Source organism: Lactuca sativa, chromosome 5 (assembly GCF_002870075.4).
Source record: "Lactuca sativa cultivar Salinas chromosome 5, Lsat_Salinas_v11, whole genome shotgun sequence".
NCBI classification, from domain to species: Eukaryota; Viridiplantae; Streptophyta; class Magnoliopsida; order Asterales; family Asteraceae; genus Lactuca; species Lactuca sativa.
The window spans coordinates 27,177,312-27,200,536 of NC_056627.2; positions in this window are offsets into that span (position 1 = coordinate 27,177,312).

The window sequence follows — 23,225 nt, forward strand, 5'->3', positions numbered from 1 at the left end:
TTAATCTTTTAAAAATGTCACTTAGCCCACTATAACAGGTTTTAATCTCATTATAGCTTCAACCCACTCCAAAAATGCATCTCTTCTTTAACTCATTCAATCCACTCCAAAAATGGTGAACATCATATCCAAAATTAAAAAAACCCAGAACACCAAGAACAACCAGTCTGCAACTTTAATGGATTCAAACGATGATGTTTTGATCGAAATCCTTCTCTGACTTGCTGTTACCTATGTTCTATAATTCAAATTTGAATCCAAACTTCTTGTTACCTCTCCGACTTCCTGTTACCTCTGTTACCTTTTATGACAATATGTATATCCGATTTGATGTATTCAATCTCACCACCAGGTAATTTGTAATCATCCCATCGGTTCTTGGAGGCAAGGTGTAACGACCCAATTTTCAAGGCCAAAATTTTCGTTTTTGAATTAACGCGTTTAGCAAACATTTTTACCAAGACATTGTCAATAAACATTCATTACAAAATCATAATGTTGTATTTCAAACCATAACATCAAAAGTATAGAACATCATAGTACAATCCCAAAAACTTCTTGCGGAAACATGTGTGTGTGTGTGATGCGCTGCTACGTCGTTGGCTCTTTCCCCTTTGATGAAGACGTACCTTAAACCAAAACCAAAACTGTAAGCACAAAGCTTAGTGAGTTCCCCCATCATACCACATACCACACAATATCGTCGGTATCTTTCAACCGGTAGCCTTCATCGGTATCTTTCAACCGGTAACCAACATCGGTATCTTTCAACTGGTAACTGGGGACTATTTCACCCCCTGCTACTAACATACAATCAACAGATATAAGCATACAGTCAGGCATATCCGGGTACTGACCTACCCTTGGGTCCTAAGGACCACTGTCATGGAAACTAATCCCTACCATACACATAGCATACTACCAACACATAACCAGACCAAGATAATTATCACAAAGACCATTATCTCTAAATACCCCTTTTTGGTGGGTCGGCATTGTGGCCTTAGATCCACCCCTACTGGAAGGTAACTCACCTCAATGTCGTGTAGTGCCTGAACTATCCTCGGCGCACAAGTCGACTCCCTACGACTCCTCGATCCCTACACGACAACCTTCAAGTCAACACACATCACATACAACCCTAAATAGGGTCATTCCAAGTTCGGTCAAATTCAACATTGGTTAAAGTCAACATTCAGTTGACCTGACTCGCCGAGTTGGCTTACCAACTCGTCGAGTCCATGCTTCTCTAATCCTACACAAAACCCCGTCTCCACTCGTCGAGTCTAGCAAAACTCGACGGGTTCTCCTTCAATCATATCATCGGCACCATCTTCATCCGACTCGTCGAGTTCATCTCCAACTTAAGAACTTGTCCAGTCTATGACTCGCCAAGTTGTATGAACAACTCTTCGAGTCCATCTTCAAAGATTGGGAGATTGCTATGGACTCGCCAAGTCTGCTCATACCACCCACCGAGTACCATGGCTTCCAGGTCCCTTTTCGCGTCTAAACCCACAAGGGACTTCCTTCCTAACATTTACCCATTCACAGGAAGGGTTTGGTGCACAATGGTCACCGACTCGTCAAGTGCCAAGAACAACTCGCCGAGTCCACCCTTGACCAATTCCATACAATCGATTTAAATGAGGTCTAACACACCAAAACCATAGATCTGGCCTCCTAATGTCCATTTTATATGTAAAGTTCCAAACTTGATGCACATGCATGGGGTTTTTAGCTCAAAAATCTATATAAAGGGTCCTACAATGTGCATGGGGCTCTCATGGCCCTAAAGTTGGCACCTTTATGCCATGAGACCCCTCTTAAGGCCCAAATCTGAAGCTAGAGTCCATATAACACTCCTTAAATCCGAAAATGGCCTGAAAAGCCCTAAATGCACCCAAGATCTACAATCTAAAGATGAACCACCAAAAGAAAGACCAAAGCAGGGGCATTTTACCTTAATTAAGCTGAAGATGGAATGAGATTTCTGGATCCACAAGCCCCTAGTCGAATACTCAAGCTCCTCTTTTTCCTTCCAAGCTTCACAAGTCAACAAAAGCACCAAAATGGCCTTAACACACACACACAAATGGCTAGGGTTTCGATATGCAGCTCTAGGAGAGTGTTAGGGACAAGGGAGTCTGAGTTAAGGCGTTTAAATAGGGTGCAAACCCTCATATTAGGGTTTTTGTCCAGACAGCACGGACTAGTCGAGTCAGCCACTTAACTCCCGTGTCCAATGCGCTTCTACTCGACGAGTTGGGCCACCAACTCGCTGTGACATCCCCAAAATCTCGGCTAGAAAAGACCGATTTTCATTTATGCTTTTAAAATAATTTCAGAGTAAATCCTTTTGATTTGAAAGAGTTACGGAATTTGTTCCCAAAAACAAAACATGATAAAACAATGTTTACCAAAGCATTTCATAAAAGAAATGTATTTTCATTATATAATCAAAACTCGGGGTGTCATGTTCCGATACAGACCAATAAGCATAAACGATAACATTACAAGTCATTCAACAAATATATACATATACAGACTTGTAAACAAAACAACTTGATGGTTCATCCATCTTATGCCCTCGCGCCACTTCCTGTAATACAAATAAAACTGAGTGGGTCAAGCTTGGGAGCCTGGTGAGCATATAGGGTTTTCAACCCACAATAAATAATTATATTTAATTCCACCAACCAACAATAACCCAATTACCCATTCCCGTTATTCTCACTTTATGTCCCTAAAATAACTAACACAAGGGACCTAGTCTAAGAATATTTCATCGGGGTGACAACACATGCTTTGGGGGTTCCTTAGCAATATAAGTCAAATAAGGCAACCATCAGGGGGATGGAGTACATCGAATGAACACCCGAGTTCATTAACACCTACAGGTGGCGAACCTGCTAATGTTCCACTAGACTGTCTAGAAAAGTCAGTGGTCGTCATCTAAACTCCGCTAGATGACTGAATCAAAACAACAACGAGGCCTCTCATCTGTTTATTACACACCAACTATCTACCCATGTTCTACCCAACATATTAGTAGATAAAAATATACATTTTTATACATAGTTTAAAAACCTGTATAGCATGCTTTAATCAATACATATTCCACATAACAACACACACATAACACGTATTTCATAGAAAACAAATCAGATCCATGAGATAGAAGAGAGTGAATATACATTCACACATATAACACAAAATATACACATAACGCGTATTTCGTATAAAATACTTTATAATTATGCGTTAGAAGAAAGTAACCACACACTCATGCATATAAACAACAATATACTTAATACACTCAAACCATACTTGTATTATTATCGTGTTTATGAAAGGTAGTATACACTCACTTGATCAGAAGATGATCGGACAGCACTACGGCTTGCAGAAGTAGTAATCCTCAGCAGATCTGGAACATCTTCACAAAAATCGAACTTCTCTCGGGCAGAGCTTCGGCTCGGGAATCGCACTTCTCGGGATCTTCGGGATCTCAGGACTTGCTTCGGGGCTCGAGAATATTACCGAGGCTTCGGGGTACTTCTGGCATGCAAATCGAGGTAAAACGGGAGAGAGAAAAGAGAAAAATAGCAAATGAGCCGGCTGCCCTCGCATCCTATTTATAGGAGGCTGGAGCCTCGGAGTACGCGGGGCGTACTGGTCCGAAATCGTCATTGCTTATGTATCCGAAGTGCTCGAGTGCAAGTGTCGACATTCCTCGGTGTATGCGGGGTGTACACGAGTACGCGGGGCGTACTTCGGATGAGTCCGATGACTCCTCTTCGGATAATACCAAGATTTAGAATTGAATTTATTAAATATTTAATAAACTTTGGAAATTCATATCTTCTTCATACGAACTCCGTTTTCGACGTTCTTTATATCCACGCGTAGGTGAGACTACGCTCTACAACTTTCGTTTAGCCTTTGTCGGCTAATTTTGACTTTATTTTTATTATTTATTTTTAGTAGGACGAGACAGAAAAACTTCGTTATAAATTCATAACTTCTTTCTTTTCACGTCCGTTCTCGCCTAACTTTTCATCGCTTCGATACCAACAATGAGATCTTCGATTCTCGTTTAGATCGATTCGACTAAAAACCGCTCGATCTCAAATCGAGTAATTCGGGCTGCATACCGCTAAGTCGAAACTTCAGAAAATCATAACTTCCTCATACGAAGTCAGATTTGGGCGTTCTATATATATTCGGAAACCTCGTTTCAACTACTACAACATTATCCAAAGATATCAAGTTTATTTTACACTTAAATTTTGACGCTCATTTTATTCTTAATTAATCAAATCACATAATTAAACAATTAAGCACAAAACACATAATACTCAAATAATATACTTCTATTATTTCAAAATGCGTTACAAAGGTTAACCTAGACTATTACATCAACGAAAATGCCTAGCCTGGAAACGCGGGCGTTATACTCGCCGAGTCCCAGACCAAAATGCAAAATACTTAATTTAAAAATACGTACCAGGAACCAGGTGTTACAAATCTCCCCCACTTATTTTAGACTTCGTCCTCGAAGTCTGCTACTTGTTCCGGGAAAAGCTCTGGGTAAAGCTCTATCATCTCATCCATCGGCTCCCAAGTCCACTCCGAGCCCTTTCAGTGCTTCCACTGCACCTTTATCAGCTCCACTCTCTTGTTCCTTAGATCCTTTGACTTCCTGTCAAGGATCGCCAATGGCCGCTCGATGTAGTTCAGACTGTCATCAACCTGAGTGTCCTCTAAAGGCACTACTGCCGAATCGTCCACCAAACATTTCCGCAACTGGGAAACGTGAAAGGTGCTATGAATCTGACTGAGTTCAGCTGGCAGATCTAGCCTATATGCCACCTTGCCCACCCGGGCTACAAACCCTGAAAGGTCCAATATACCTAGGGCCCAACTTGCCCCGCTTCCTGAATCGAATGACACCCTTCCAAGGTGACACCTTCAAGAGGACCATATCCCCGACCTGGAATTCCAGGTTGGATCGACGCTTGTCGGCGTAACTTTTCTGCCGACTTTGAGCAGTCTGAAGCCTGCTCTGGACTTGCTGGATCCTCTCCGTAGTCTTGAGTACCACTTCGGTACTCCCCATAACCCTCTGACCAACCTCACCCCAACATATTGGTGTCCTGCACTTTCTCCCGTACAACATCTCGAAGGGAGGACGGTCAATACTCGCTTGATAGTTGTTGTTGTACAAGAACCCTGCCAAAGGAAGGTAAGTATCCCAACTACCTCCGAAGTCTAAGACACATGCCCGCAACATATCCTCCAAATTCCGGATGGTCCGCTCACTTTGTCCATCTTTCTACGGGTGAAAGGGGGTGCTAAAATGCAGACGAGTACCCAACTCGTCATGAAACTTCCTCCAAAACCTAGAAGTGAACCGCACATCCCTGTCTGAAATCACAGAAACTGGCACACCGTGCCGCGCCACCACCTCCCAGATATAGATGTTGGCCAACTTCTCGGCCGAGATGCTCTCCTGAATCGGGATAAAATAGGCGCTCTTGGTCAATCGATCGATGATGATCCATATCGAATCCACTCCCTGCGTGGTCCTAGGAAGCTTAGTGATAAAATCTATCGTGATGTCTTCCCATTTCCACAGCGGAATGTCCAACGGTTGCATCTTGCCGTGAGGTCTCTGATGCTCGGCCTTGACCTTCCTGCAGGTCAAGCACCACTCTACGTACCATGCTACATCCCGCTTCATGTAGGGCCACCAATAGTCCAGACGAAGATCCCTATACATATTTGTCGCCCCGGGGTGAATGGAGAATCGAGATTTGTGTGTCTCTTCCATCAATACCTGGCGCACACCCCCATGATACGGGACCCACACCTACGGTGCAGAGTCAACAACCCCCAGCTGTCATAGTCAAAAGAGGAAACCTGACCCACAATCAGCTCGCTCTTCCGATGTTCCTCCTTCATGGCCTCGTGTTGGGCCTCCCGAATCCGCTCCAATAGCGGAGTCACCACCGTCAACCTCATGCAGATATCCCTGATCGGTGCTGCCTTGCGGCTAAGCGCGTCGGCCACCACATTGGCCTTACCCGGGTGATAAAGGATCTCGCAATCGTATTCCTTTACCACGTCCATCCACCGACGCTGCCTCATGTTTAGGTTCGGCTGATCCATGAGGTACCTCAAACTCTTATGGTCCGTGTAGATAGTACAACGCACCCCATAGAGGTAATGACGCCAAATCTTGAGGGCGAAAACAACAACCCCCGATTCCAAATCATGCGTCGGGTAGTTCGCCTCGTGAGGCTTCAGCTGCCTCGACGCGTAGGCGATGACATGCCCTCTCTGCATCAGAACTACGCCCAAACCTGTGATGGACGCATCACAATACACAACAAAATCCTCCATGCCCTCTGGCAGGGCTAAGATTGGCACCTCGCAAAATCTCTGTCTCAGAGTTTCGAATGCGGCCTGCTGCTCAGGCCCCCAACGAAAGACCACGACTTTCCTTGTTAGCCTGGTCAGGGATACGACAATCTTGGAGAAATCCTGGATGAATCTCCGATAGTAGCCGGCTAATCCTAGGAAACTCCGAATCTCGGATGGAGACTTCAGAACCTCCCATCTCATCACGACCTCCACTTTGGCAGGGTCCACTGAGATCCCGTTCTGGTTGAAGAGATGCCCAAGGAACTGCACCTCGCGCAACCAGAACTCACACTTGGAGAACTTAGCGTACAAGTTCTCCTTCCTCAAAGTCCCCAGAACCTCTCGCAGATGCTCCTCGTGCTCCTCCTGCGTCTTGGAGTAAACCAAGATGTCATCAATAAACACTATCACAGACCGGTCTAACATCGGTCTACACACGCAATTCATGAGGTCCTTGAACGCGACATGAGCATTGGTGAGCCCGAAACGCATCACCACGAACTCATAGTGGCCATAGCATGTCCGGAATGTCGTCTTCTGTACATCCTCCTCTCTAACCCTCATCTGATGATATCCTGAGCGCAGATCAATCTTGGAGAACCAAGATGCTCCCTGTAACTGGTCAAAGAGGTCATCAATCCTCGGGAGTGGGTAATGGTTCTTCACCGTTACCTTATTCAGCTCCCGATAATCTATACACATCTGATGCGACCCGTCCTTCTTTTTCACAAACAAAATCGCGGCTCCCCAGGGAGAACTACTCGGTCTAATGAATCCGTTGTCCAACAGCTCCTACAGCTGTGTAGATAACTCATGTATCTCAGGAGGAGCCAACCGATATGGTGCCTTGGCTATCGGAGCCGCACCAAGGACTAGGTTGATCCTGAATTCCACCTGCCTCTCCGGAGGTATCCCAGGCAACTCCTCGGGGAATACGTCCGTAAACTCACGCACCACGGGTACATCACCCACCGTCACCTTACCCGCCTCCCGGGTGTCCATAACATAGGCGACATATCCTGCACAACCCTACTGAAGGTAATGCCTAGCTCTCGCTGCTGAACATACCGCTGGCCCTCGTTGCGGCCTCTCGCCCTGAACTACCAACTCTCCCCCACTTGGGGTCCTGATCCGAACCAGCTGCTGCGCGCAATCTATCACTGCCCCATTGGGGCTCAACCAATCCATGCCTATAATCACCTTGTTCCCCCTCAACGGAATAAGAACTAGGTCTACTAGGTAACGCTCCTCGAACAACCTCAAAACACAGTCCGAATAGACCTCTGATGCTCACACCGACCGGTCGTCCGCAATCTCGACCTCTAGAGGGAAATCCAACATGCCCGAAGACTCTGGAAACTTCTTGCTAAGCGCAAGAGAGACAAAAGATCGGGTGGCACCCGAATCAAGCAACACCTGAACTGGGATTCCGTTCACATGGAATGATCCTAAACAAGGCACATGATATATCAAAATCACAGCGACATAATATAAAAGCATAAGGATAAGAAGTCATACCCGTCACCATATCGGGTGCAGCGCATGCCTCCTCAGCTGTCAGCTGAAATGCTCGGCTCCAAACCACTGGAGCCTCCAACTTGGCCTTCCGACCATCCACCACCCGTGTTGTCGCTAGAGTCGGCGCCACAGCCGGCGTCGCTGTCGTTGTTACTGTCAATCTAGGGCAATTGGCCTTTTTATGGCCCTTCTGATTGCAATGAAAGCAAATTAGGTCAGATATCTGAATCGCAGGAGTAGGGGCAGTACAATCCCTGCCAAAATGCTCAATCTTGCCGCACTTATAGCAGCCTGAACCTGGCCCAGTGCGACAAGCGCCCTCGTGTGACCGACCACATTTTCCACAGCGGTCCTGCCCTGACTGGCCCTTCGGCCTACCATCGGATCCCTTGGGCTTCTTCCCCGAAGCCCACGACGTCTGCCCCTCCACTGCCTTCCTCTTCCGGATGTGCTCCAGATCAATCTCCCTCTCCCTACCCCTGACAATCATGGAATCCAGGGTAGGGAAAGCTGAAAAACTAACATGCTCCCGGATGTCAGCTCGTAGCATGTCATGGTAGCAGGTCCTCTTCATGTCCTCATCACCCGCATACCGGGGTACCAACAAAGCCCTCTCCCAGAACTTGGCGGTGATCTCCGCCACAGTCTCCGTAGTCTGTCTCATATCCAAGAACTCCCTGGCCAGCTGCTGAAGCTCTACAGCTGGCACAAACTCTGCTCTGAACCGGGTCACAAAATCCGACCATGTCATAGCCTCAACAGCCGAGGCTCCCAAAGAGTCACCAACCGACTCCCACCAGTCCCTAGCCTGGTCCCTCAAACACCCTGCTGCAAATCGTACCTTTAACCCCTCAGGGCAGAAGTTGGTCAGCTGTGCAGACTCAATGTCCGCAATCCATCGTCTGGCAACAATGGGGTCCTTCGCCCCATGGAAATCTGGCGCACCACTCCCTCTGAAGTCCTTAAAGGACAGTGTGCGTGGTCCTGACTGGCTAGCCGCCATGTCACTCCGGAACGCCCTGAGGCGATCCTCCATCAGCTTAATGATCCCCTCCTTAATTGACCCGAAGATAACCGACGTCGCATCAAGGATACCCCTCGTGATCTCGGACGCAATGAACTCGCGTAACACATCATCCACATGCTCGGATCTTACCCCCGAGTCCAATCCTGAACCGGATCCTGAACCTCCTGCTCCATGTCGCGTAACCACCATTCTAAAAATAAACATATGGATGTCAGGGCCACATATACTTTCCAAGTTTCCCGGTTCCATCTAGGCCCTCCTTGGTTCGAGTACAGATCCTCTGCTTCCAGTAGTACGGGCCCATACTACCTTCCACATCTATCCGTACTTTCCTCAAGAATTGCTTCGACTTCACCAAGTCCCTTTTACCGATACCCTTTTCACTGACCTCATTCTAGGCTTCCCTAGGACACTCTCTGACCTACTCTCCGCCATCAGCTGCACTAGGAGTCCCCACCCCCTCCCCCTAACTAGCTTGCGGATACTGTTACATATCCACTCCTTAGTTAGTTGAAGTTGGTCAGAACCCCCATAGCTCAAAGCAAGCAGCATTCATGCTTTGAGTAATCAAACCATGCATAACCTACACAGGCCATCCTACTACTGACTAAACAGTCCTAACATACAGCTCATACAACAGGCACATAAGGCATCCTTCCTAGATCCAAAGCCCTAACTAGCATGCAATTCTCAGAATCATATATCAGACACACAAGGCATCCTCCTAGATACTTAGTCCTATTCTAGCATGCAGTTCTCTGAATCAAAACCATATAACATAACATAACAAGTATGGGTATCTTGGGGAAAACTTACTTGAGCCCTGCTGGTCGCACGCATCACACACTTCGCCTTTCTTAAAATTTCTCAATTTAGCCTTTAGAAAACCATTTTTCTAAAGATCTTTTAGTCCCTCGGTTTGAGTCCAGACACCCCCGAGGGTGTGTCCGAATCCCTCAAACTAGGGGTCTGATACCAACTTGTAACGACCCAATTTTCAAGGCCAAAAATTTTGTTTTTGAATTAACGCGTTTAGCAAACATTTTTACCAAGACATTGTCAATAAACATTCATTACAAAATCATAATGTTGTATTCCAAACCATAACATCAAAAGTATAGAACATCAGAGTACTGTCCCAAAAACTTCTTGCGGAAACATGTGTGTGTGTGTGTGATGCGCTGCTACGTCGCCAACTCTTTCCCCTTTGACGAAGAGGTACCTGAAACCAAAACCAAAACTAAAAGCACAAAGCTTAGTGAGTTCCCCCATCATACCACATACCAGAAAATATCGTCGGTATCTTTCAACCGGTAACCTTCATCGGTATCTTTCAGCCGGTAACCATCATCGGTATCTTTCAGCCGGTAACCAACATCGGTATCTTTCAACCGGTAACCATCATCGGTATCTTTCAACTGGTAACTGGGGACTATTTCACCCCATGCTACTAACATACAATCAACATATATAAGCATACAGTCAGGCATATCCGGGTACTGACCTACCCTTGGGTCCTAAGGACCACTGTCAAGGAAACTAATCCCTACCATACACATATCATACTACCAACACATAACCAGACCAAAATAACTATCACAAAGACCATTATCTTCTAAATACCCCTTTTTGGTGGTCCGACATTGTGGCCTTAGACCCACCCCTACTGGAAGGTAACTCACCTCAATGTGGTGCAGTGTCTAAACTATCCTCGGCGCACAAGTCGACTCCTTACGACTCCTCGATCCCTACAAGACAACCTTCAAGTCAACACACATCACATACAACCCTAAAAAGGGTCAGTCCAAGTTCATTCAAATTCAACATTGGTCAAAGTCAACATTCAGTTGACCTGACTCGCCAAGTTGGCTTACCAACTCGTCGAGTCCATGCTTCTCTAATCCCATACAAAACCCCCTCTCCACTTGTCGAGTCTAGCAAAACTCGACGGGTTCTCATTCAATCATATCATCGGGACCATCTTCATCCGACTCGTCGAGTTCCTCCTTGAACTCGTTGAGTTCATGTCCAACTTAAGAACTTGTCCAGTCTATGACTCGCCGAGTTGTATGAACAACTCGTCGAGTCCATCTTTAAAGATTGGGAGATTGCTATGGACCCGCGTATTGTCTTCAAAAAATCATAATAAATTCATTAGAACTCCAAATGCCAAAATTCCAAATCCTTTAGTTCGATATGGATGTATAGTTTCCTACATATGAAGGGACTGATGTAATTCTTAGTATATTGTTATAGTTTATTCCAAAAGTGTTGAGTGGTCCAAAAAGTGACAGCTTAAAGTTACTAACTTGTCAATTTAATATAAAATCAACCAAAAATCTTTAGAATGAGATATTTATATTTATGAAAAAGATAAAAGCGGAAACTTTACCAATATTATTTTATTGAAATTTAAGAATGGATTGAAAGGTAAGAAAACAGATCCCAAAAAGAGCACTACAATCAAAGAGAAAATAAGAAAATATATACATAAGTTTTTTAAGAGTAATACAACAAAGCACACACTAAATAATGTTATAATTGTTGAGTAGTTTCTTGAATAGGAATGGATCCATCTTGCTCACGCTAGCTGATTTTCAAGTTTAAGGATGTGAGTTACAATAAGTCTCCTATTATGTGTATGTAATCACATATGATTTATGTGGCTAAGATTCATTTTCGCGTTCTCGATTCAATAATTTTTTTCTACTTTAATCATATGTGATTAAATACATTTAATCAGATGTGATTATATTTTTCTGATCACATATGATTTTATTTGGAAAAAATGAATCTTGTCTATATAAATCATATGTGATTATATACATACAATCACATGTGACTATATACATGATAACAAATATTGAACGAAGAACACGAAGACAAATTATTATCCAAATTAATCATATGTAATTAAATACATCTAATCACATGTGATTATATGAATCTAATCACATATGATTTATGTGGACACAATTCATTTTCACTTTGTCGATTCAATAGTTGTTTTCATGTATTTTATCACATGTGATTATATGTATAATCTTGTGTGATTAAGTACATGAGCACAACTATTGTATCGAGAAGGAAAAAATGAATATTGTCCACCTCAAAGCATATGTGATTATATACATATAATCACATGTAATTAAATACATAAAACCAATTATTCATCGAAACCACAAAAATAAATATTGTCTACATAAATCGTATCTGATTAAATACATATAATCACAGGTGATTATATGTATCCAATCATATATGATTTTTATGGTTACGGTTCGTTGTCATATTCTCGATTTACTAATTGTTCTTTGTCAACTGTAATCATATGTGATTAAATACATATAATCACATGTAATTATATGTATCTAATCACATATGATTTATATGGACAAAAAATAATGATGTTTATATAAAACATATGTGATTAGATAGATATAATCGCATATGATTATATACACGAGCACAACTATTGAATCGAGAGCACAAAGATAAATATTGTCCACAATTATCATATGTGATTAAATGCATATAATCACATGTGATTATATGTATCTAATCATATAGAATTTATGTGGAAAATATTTACTTTCGCGTCCTCGATTCATTTGTTGTTATAGTGTATTTAATTACATGAGAAGTATATGTATCTAATCAGATATCATTTATATAGAAAATATTGATTTTCGCATTCTCGTTCAATAGTTGTTCTTGTACATTTAGTCGCATATGATTTCTGTACATGAGATTCATTTTCACGTTTTTGATTCTATAGTTTTTCTTTTTCCACATTAATCATATGTGATTAAATACATACAATCACCTACGATTAAATACATAAGAAAAAAAATATTGAATCAAAAATGTGAAAACGAATATTATCAATATAAATCATATGTGATTTGATACATATAAACACATGTGATTAAGTGCATTAGTATAATTATCGAATTGAGAAAGAAATAATGAATCTTGTCCACATAAATCATATGTAATTTCGTACATATAGTCACATTTGATTATATGTATTTAATCACATATGCTTTTGTGGACAATATTCATTTTTACGTTTTTAATTCAGTAGTTGGTCTCTTGTATTTAATCACATACGATTTATATGAAAAAGCTTTGTTTTCATGTTACTGATTCAATAAATCATATGTGATGAAATATATATAATCACATGTAATTATATACACGAGAACAATTGTTGAATCGAGAACATTAAAACAAATTTATGTCCACATTATTCATAAGTGATTGAATACTTATAATCACGTGTGATTAAATATATGAGAAAGTTATTGAAACGAAAAATCAAAAATGAATATTGTTCATGTAAATCATATGTGATTTGATACATATAATCACATGTGATTATACGTGTCTAATCAAATATGATTAAAATTGATAAAAAATAATTATTGAATCAAGAACACAATAATGACATATGTGATTAAATATATCTAATCACATTTGATTAAATATATTTAATCACATGTGATTATATGTATCTAATCACATGATTTATATGGACAAGAAAAGAATATTATCCATATAAATCATATGTGATTAAATACAAATAATCACATGTGATTACACACACATATTCATAGGTGGTGGTGATGGGTGGTGGTGGTGTATAGTGATGTTTGGTGGTGGTAAGTGGCGGTGGTGGTGGTGAAGGATGGTGGGGGTGAGATATAGGGTGTTAGTTATAGCGGGTGGCAGATGACGGTGGTGAGTGGTGCTGGAGACGGGTGAAGGTGATAGGTGGTGGTGATGGATGGGTGGGTGGCGGTTGGTGGTGGCAGTAGTGTTTGTGTATGGTGGTTTTGGTGGGTGATAGGTGGGTTCGTGGTGGCAGGTGGTTGTGATGGGTGGTGAAGGTGGGTGGTGGTGATGGGTGGTTGTCAGTAGTTTTTGTGGGTGGTAGGCGGAGTTGATGGTGGCGGGTGGTGGTGGTCGGTGGTGATGGGTGGTGGTTGTGGGGGTGGTGGAGGTGGGTGGTGGTGATGGGTGGTGGAGACGAGTGGTAGTGATGGGTGGTGGGTGGTAGTTGATAGTAATGGAGGGAGGTGGTGGTGATGGATGGTGGTGGTGGGAGGTGGTGGAGGTGAGTGGTGGTGATGGGCGGTGAAGGCGGGTGGTGGTGATATGTGGTGGGTGATGGTGATAGGTGGTGGGTGGTGGTTGGTGGTAATGGCAGGTGGTGGTCATAATGGTGGGTAGTGGGTGGGTGGTGATAGGTGATGATGGTGATAGGTGATTGAGGTAGGTGAGGGTGGTGGTGATGGGTGTTGGAAGTAGGTGGTGATGGTGGTGACGGGTGGTGGTTTTGGTGGTTGATGGGTGGGGGTGGTGTTAGCAGGTGGTGATGGTGGTGATGAGTGCTAGTCGTGGCGCGTGGTGGTTTTGGTGGGTGGTGATAGGTGGTGGTGGCGGGTGGTAATGATGGGTAATTGAGGTGGGTGGGGGTGGTAGTGATGGTTGTGGTGGGTGGTGGTTTTGGTGGGTGATGGGGTGGTGGTGGAGGTGGGTGGTGGTGATGATTGTTGGTGGTTGGTAGTGATGAGTGGTGGTGCATGGTGGTGGGTGTGGTGGTTGGTGGTGGTGGCAGGTGGTGGTAGGTGGTAAGTAGTGGTAATGGGTGGTGAGTGGTTTTGGTTAGTGAGTTTTTTAATTGTTTGTAACAATTCACTGATTTTTATGAATATTATTTTATAGTTTTAATTAAAAAAAATTATGTGGTTTAAATTTGTTCTCAAATGTTCTCGCAATAAGAAATGTTCTCGGTTGAACACGTCTATATATATATATATATATATATATATATATATATATATATATATATATATATATATATATATATATATATATATATATATATATATATATATATATATATATATATATATATATATATATATATATATATATATATATATATGGATCGAATAATCGCAACTATCCAAAACGATTTTGGAGTTTTCACTTTGAGTTTAGATAATTGTGATTATCCAAAAACTTTTTTAGAGTCAACATTAGGTTTTCAAAAACATAACACTTAAATTTTAACATCTATTCAAGACAAAGGATCTTGGTGATGTGAGATAGAAGATAGAGAATTTCAAAGGCGATTTTAATTTTTCATAATATTTTAAGTTTAGTTGTTGTTACCTTTCATGTTTAAAGAATCTAATAATGATTTGGATTTTAAGACCTTAATTCACCATTTTAAAAACAATTAAACTATTTTAAACTAAGGTATTTGTTTTCTATATTATTTAAAAACCAACATTTTTGTATGTATAATTTTTTACTAATTACAAACATGTAATATGTATTTTAGACGATATTTAAATATCGATACATCTTTTAAAATAAAGTTTATTTGTATAAATTGTTTTTTATTTATATATTTTTACTAGTTAGAAACAAATAATATGTATTTTAGCCGACCAAACATTATAATTAAATCAATTTATATATATATATATATATATATATATATATATATATATATATATATATATATAGGGAAAAGTGAATATACCCTTAAGGGTATATAGCTTAGGTACCCAAACACATCATAATATATCGTTTTGTTTGATATATTCATTATAATGTTCTTAAACTTCAACCCTTAACTTGATTTACTTTCAAAATTTTCCAAATTTCACTATTATCTTTCTCTTATATCACCTCTATTTGCCGAACATCTATTAGGCTATTCATATTGTACTTGAAAATGAAAATATGTAAGAGGGAGATAATTGTGTAATTTATAAAAATTATGAAAGTAAATCAAGTTAGAAGTTAAATTATAAGAACATTGGACAATTAGAACGTATTATATGATACAAAACGACGTAGTATAATGAGTATGGGTACCTAAGCTTATATACCCTTAAGGGTATATTCACTTTTCCCATATATATATATATATATATATATATATATATATATATATATATATATACTAATTTACAAGTAACCCGTGAACAGTACTTGCTTACTATTGGACCAAAACTATTCTTTTTTAATTTCTTTTTTTCATTTGGTCCAAAACTTTAATCTGATTGGCTCTTTTTTTTTTTTTTTTTTTTTTTTTTTTTTTTTTTTAAATTTCTGTCTATCTTTTGTTATTTATTTTTTAATGGATTACATGTGTCATCAAGTGTTGCACTGCCATATACGTGTTTATTTACTTAATTGACAGATCATGGGTCGGTGCCTGCTACGTGTTATCTCCTCTAAACCCACCCCTTCCCCAATCGATGACATAACGATTGGTGTCATTATTTCTTCCAATAATCACCGCTTCATCTCGATCATCACTCTCCTCACATTTTCTCTCTATCATCTTCACCAAATTCCACACCCACTCTCTTCAGCCCTTACCTAGAGTGAATCACACACCTTACACACATATCGGTGAGAAAGGGAAGGAGAGAGACCATCATACATCCAATTATTCATGGAGTTATTGGGAAGGAAGAAGAGGTTTGTTGTTCTTCTGTGCGCGGAGGACTCTGATTACGTGAAGAAGAAATACGGTGGCTACTTGGGTCAAATCGATCTACCTTCGACCACCCCTCTTCAACTATTAGTCTATCACCCACCATCTGCATAACCGGCAGCTGCATCGTCGCCAGTTATCCCTCCAACACAAGGAAATGGCACCATCGCATGTGTTAAAACTAGCCTCACCTACATCTACACCTTCCCCATCGATAACTTCATCTGCCGCCACCACCATACACTCCTTCTTCCTCCTCTATCTCCTCGCATCCCGAAAAACTTGTATAACCCCTCACCTTTCTTGCCCTAAAACCCACAATCAAACCTCGCAGTCACAATCAAAACCAAAATGTAGGCACAATCAAACCTCACAATCCCAATGATTTCTTTGCTCTTACGAAGGAAGTTTGGAACACAACCCACAAAGCACAATCATTAAACCCATATTAGGGAGCTGTCGATGGGGAAGATGTAGGCACCAGGTGAGTTCCCTTCCCTCTCATCCTCTATTCTTCATCAATTTCTATAGGAAAAATATGGATAACCATGCCAAGTAGCTCTCAAACTGAGGTTGGACGTCGATGGTGTAAATGAAACTCCACCATTGAAATAGAAAACCAAATTAACCAAAGCATTGTTTTGAAAACATGAGCTTCACCTTCCGTCGTCGGCGCTGCTCAGTATGTCTTCTAGGTTATAGTGGATTGGCAGGAAGTCCTGACCTTGACAAATAGATTCTTGTTGTTAAAGGCTTTGTCACTGACTTTTTGAATCACCATGTAGAGCAACTGATAAGACTTGTGATACTCTAGATTTCTACTCTTGTAGTTCATTGTTAATTTCCTAATTTCTTCTGGAATCTTCCTTTGGTTTCGGCTTATCAAATCCGATCTTATTATGATTCCTTTTTATGCAAAAAATAATGATGATAACATTTCAATCCATGTCAGTTTTTTGCTATAACATATGAGCTTTTTGAGACATTCAGGAAGAGGCACAAGGAAGTAATGGAACTTGAAGAAGTGCAATTAACTTTGAATTCACCACACAGGTAAGGCCGAGAGTTCAAATTTTGGAATGGCTGATGCATATAATGTTTTAGCATTTTCCAAATCTATTAAAGAAGTTGTAGATGCTAACAAAGATTTTGACACTTAATATATATATATATATATATATATATATATATATATATATATATATATATATATATATATTTGCAGAATGTTGATGACATTTAGTGAGAATACTAACGGCCAAAAGTTTCCAGGAAATCAATTGGACCAAGAGAGGCTTGAAATAGTTATGGGCGGGTATTAGTAGCTACTACAAAATATTATTAACAATATTGCTCTGTTATTTACAAGATAACCTTATTTTGTCACGCTTGAGGAGTATTATATACTATAATGTAATAAAATAGAAATGTACTTTTATTTATTTATTTATTATAACATCATATATTTGTTTTTTTCTCATTAGAGCACTGTAATTAGTTTTTAACATTTTAAGAATACAGTATGTTAAATAGAATATTAAATATAGATACTTTCTTTCTACTGGGTGAGTACTGCAACCTTAAGCACACAATCATCTATAACTTTCTTTGTACGAGACAAACAGATAAAATATAGGTGAAGGAAGAAGAGGTGAGAAAGATGTAAAATAAAAAAATGATATCAAAACTATGTTTTTCTTTCAAGATTTTTCAATGCAACGTCCAAATAAAGAACTTATTGTTTTAGATTTGCAAGATAATACATGAACATTTTCCTCGTATCTACTGTGGTGAGCATTTTGTCTATGCCTTTAGTAAGGTTAATATTTACCATCTCAAGTAAAAAAAACATAATTTTTTCATAATTTTAGTATTTTATTTCACCATTTCACAAGAGATAAGTTATTTAGTCAAAATTTTATGATTTTATTTCACGATTTAAAAATAAACAATTTAAAATAAAAGTTTATAAATGTTGTGGTTGTTTTGTGTATGACTTTGCATTCTTGGATTAGTTTTCGTAAATTTCTTATATGAAATGCTTAGCAATAGAATTTTCTAACTTTAGAGTGTTCATTCTTCTTTTTTTTATTTAAAATGACCATTTTGACATTCTCGGTAAAGTTTGTTATTCTTACCAAAAAAATTTGTTTCATAATTTTGCATGCTTAAGTTGACAAAAATAGTGATATGAAACATTTAAAACAAAAAGTTCAATTTTTCTTAGGTTTTTTTTTGTCAAAATGATCATTTTGCCATGTTTGTCCAATTTGGTCGTTTTTTTTTTGTTTTTCGCAATGTGACCCAACCATTCCAACAATTTTAAAACATGTAATAATTACTTTCATTTTTTAAATTTAGCAATGTATTTTTTATAATACAAAGTATGATGTTATATTAGACATAAAAATAAAAAATATGTTGTTGTTTATTGTATATACCACATGAATGATTGGTGGTTTCTATTAGATACTATGCCAGTAACATAAGTTTTTTGTTGTTAGGTTCCCAAAGAACAAGCATAGAAAAGAAAAATTGCTCAATTGGTTTTAGATTTGTATGCAGGAAATAAACAATTGGGTAAATAATTTGTGTAAAAACTATGTATTTTATGTGACATCCCCATTTTCACAGCTAGAAAAGACCGATTTTGTTTATGCTTTATAAAAGTCAGAGTACCTCTTTTAATAAAAATGTTGCGGAATTTGTTCCTAGTAAAACATGATAAATACGTTATCAAAGCATTTCCGAAGAAAAGAATTTTTATTCATTTTAAAACATTTGGGATGTCATTGTCACTACAGAAACAAAAGCATAAACAGAACTTACATTCACTACCACTAGTGATTTATATCTTCTTAATCTCTCAGTGTAATGTGACTTCATATCAACACCTTTGATATAAATAAACTGAGTGGGTCAAGTTGGGAAACCTGGTGAGTACATAGGGTTTTCAACCTACAATAATATAATTATTATGTTTAAGCATCAAACAATCAACCCAATTACTCATACCCATTATCTTCCTTACTCTTAAGGGTCTACCCTAAGAGTCATCTATCATGTATTCATTCATTTCGAAGTCCCTTGCTTCCAAGGTTTATAAGACAGGCACTAATTACATAGCTGCCAATGCACTAAATCCATAACTGCTAAAGTTAATTTATCAGGTACTAAATCCATAGCTACAAGTGTAGGTACTAAGTCCATAGTTACCAATGTTTATCTAACAGGCACTAAGTCCATAGCTACCAACACCTAACAGGTACTAATTCCATAGCCACCTGTGTTTACCTAATAGGTACTAAGTCCATAGCTACCAGTGTTTTTCCAATATGCACTAAATCCATAGTTGCCGATGTTATTTATTAGGCACTAAGTCTATAGCTGTCAATGTTTACTCACGTCATCTTTTATCTCTCATTATTCATCTACCCATGTCATACCCAACATATTTGTAGATATAAAATACATATACAGTTTAAATCATTTAAAACATGTATAAAATCGTTCATCCAGCATAGATAGCAAGTATACAGATAATATGCACACGTAGCACGTAGTTTATATAAAATACTTCATATCTATGTGTAAGATGAAAGTAACTATGGACTCACTTGAAAAGGTGGTGATTCCGAACTCAGACAGGGCTTCGCTTCTTAAAAATAATTTCCTTCGACTCAACCTAGTATTATTACCACTAGAGTTTAGTTTATTATTCGCCGAGACTAGTTAATAGTCTACCTATTATTACTATTATATAAGCGTTAAACAATATTTATATAAACCATAATAATAGCCAACTTCTTATTATAAGTTCCTAATAACGTTACTATAATTAAATAAAAGCTATAATAAAAATAGCATAAGCGTAACTCACTTACAACGGGTTTTATAGAAAACTGGACTTTGCGTGGAGCAGCGTTCCCAAGCCGAAAAGATCTTCTTCTCGGATCCGTCAAGCACTCCGGGGCTTCCGCCTCGTGCTAGGGAGGTTCCCTAGGCTTTTCGGGGGTTTTCGAGGCTAGAGAGAGGTTCTAGAGAGAGAGAGAGAGGGAGTAAAGAGAAGAAAGAATGAGAAAGGTGTGAAGAAAATGAGGGTGGGAGAGGTTCTATTTATAAGGTGAAATATGGCTGAACTTGGTGCCACATGTCACCATCTGGTGGCAAGACTTGGGGAGAAAGCAATGGCCAAAATTGTGCCACGTCACCCATTTTCGCACAACACACTTCCGACTTCTAAAATCCGTAACTTTCACATACGAGCTCTGTTTTTAACGTTATTTATATCCACGTGTAGGTTAAAATAATATCTACAACTTTCATTTTGACTCCGTCGGCTAGTTCTCGACCGATCTTAAATTTAACAGTACAAGGAGATTATACTATTAAATGTCCGCGTAAAATTCATAACTTCTACATACGGACTCTGTTTTCGTCTGTCTTTTTACCGTTGAGTTCCTAGTAATGAGGTCTTCAACTCTCATTTAGGTCGCGTAGGCCCAAAACCGCTCAAACTAAAATTCGAGTTTCGGGTCGTGCATTGCTATGCTAAATCTTAGAAAATTCATAGCTTCCTTATACAAAGTCAGATTTGCGCGTTCTTTTTTTGTATGTTCTTGGTTTAACATATACTACAACCTTTTTTTAGAAGACTAAGGCTAAAAAGTCCTCCATCGTAAGTTCACTATTTACGTCTCCCGGTGTCGTGCCGGTTTTACCGTAAAACTTCGACGAGCCATAACTTCTTCGTTAAAACTCGGATTTCGGCGTTCTTTATATGTAAGAAACCCTCGAGACGTATTCTACAACTTGGTTAATATTATTTATTCTAAATAATCTTTTGTCGAAAAGTCGTTTTCGACCTCTATTATCTCTAAATTGACTAGCCCGGATCTACGGGCGTTACATTTTAAGCAAATTAAACATTTTGTTATTTTCTCCATGGTTACATACTATATGTACACAGACACCAAACACATCAAATTTGAGAAACCGTATGTTATTTCATTGATGTTACAATTTATTACATGATATAGCAACGTGCTTTCATTACTTTTCAACATGCTTTCATTACCTTTCTTGTGCGAATGGATGTGAATGACTATTGCTCTTCATAGAGGCTACACTTATTGGTTACAGATAGGGTAATGTTCATGATTTCATAGTTCAATGTAACTCAATGAAATCTTCCCGCTTCGTCCATTTTTTTGGCCCACTCAACCCCACAAAGCGGTGTTCTTCCCAAGTTAAATATAATGATCATTTAATTACCTCTTTCTTCTCTCTCTCTCTCTCTCTATATATATATATATATATATATATATATATATATATATATATATATATATATATATATATATATATGGAAATGACACAAATGGCCTACGAAGTTTATATGATTAATCAATTTAGTCTCTAAAATATTTTGTTCCTTTATGAGGGAACAAAGTCATGAGTAACCTGTCTTTTTAGTCCTAATTACATAAATTAATCGGTAGAACCGTTGCACCATACAAATAAAAACTTTTTTTACTAGTTCCAGAGATAATCTCCCACCATGAACAAAGTCACCGATTTTTTTATTGTTATCCAAAAGGTTACACAGTATGCCTCATGGATGAGATGATGCTTACTTTCCTAGTTTGATACCTGTATATTTAATTTCTTTTCAATAGATTCAACTATACTTCTTGTTTCTTATTTCAATGTTTAACAAAAATTTATCTGATGTAGGCTTCTGATGGAATTGATAGGAATATCGGTTTGCAACTAATAATTTCGCGTATCAATCTGATATGTGGTTTTGAGTTGGAGTCTGTTGTGAGGATCTAGTAAGTCGATTAGGTTTTGTGAATTGATAACCTTGTATTGAAAACTGGTGTGATTGTAGACAAATGAGTAGTTTGCAATGGGTGCGATATGGGAATTGCTTGTCCATGGGAGCATCGGACAACCGATGGTTCTACAACCCACACACAATAAATTAATGAAATCTATGAATAGTTCTTTGAAATTTCCAGCAATGACAATGGTTGTGCAAATCACATACAATAGTAGAGAAAGTAGAAGAATTTTGGCTGTAACGTGTTACATTGAGGGAGAGAAAAAAGGGAGTAATGGTGATAAGAGAGAACGCGGTGAAGGTTTATGAATGGAGAATCGTAATTTTGAATTCAAATTTTACCATTTAGATGACTTAGACTTTTATGTGTGACTATTTGACTAACTAGTAAAAAAAGTTTTTATCTGTGGCAACTCAAGAAACTTTATAGGTCATTTGTGTCATTTCGCCATATATATATATATATATATATATATATATATATATATATATATATATATATATATATATATATATATATATAGACACACACACACACACACAAAAAGAACGAGATGGAGAGAAAATTACATAAATGTTTTACCAAAAGTCACAACTTCAATCCTTGTTAATTTTTTTTGACAAAACTAGTCCCTATGGTTTCTAAAACTTGTATGGTTGGTCCATATGGTTTCATTTAGTTACAAAATGATATGAAATTACTGTTCTACCTTTATTAGATTTTTTTTATTAATTTTTATTTTTTTGTTATTAATTTTAAAAAACAATAAACCCTATCCCTGACCCCCATTTCTTGTGAATCCCCTTTCCTACACCCATATGACCATACATTCACATGTTTTCATCTTCCTTACTCTCTCTCTCTCTCTCTCTCTCTCTCT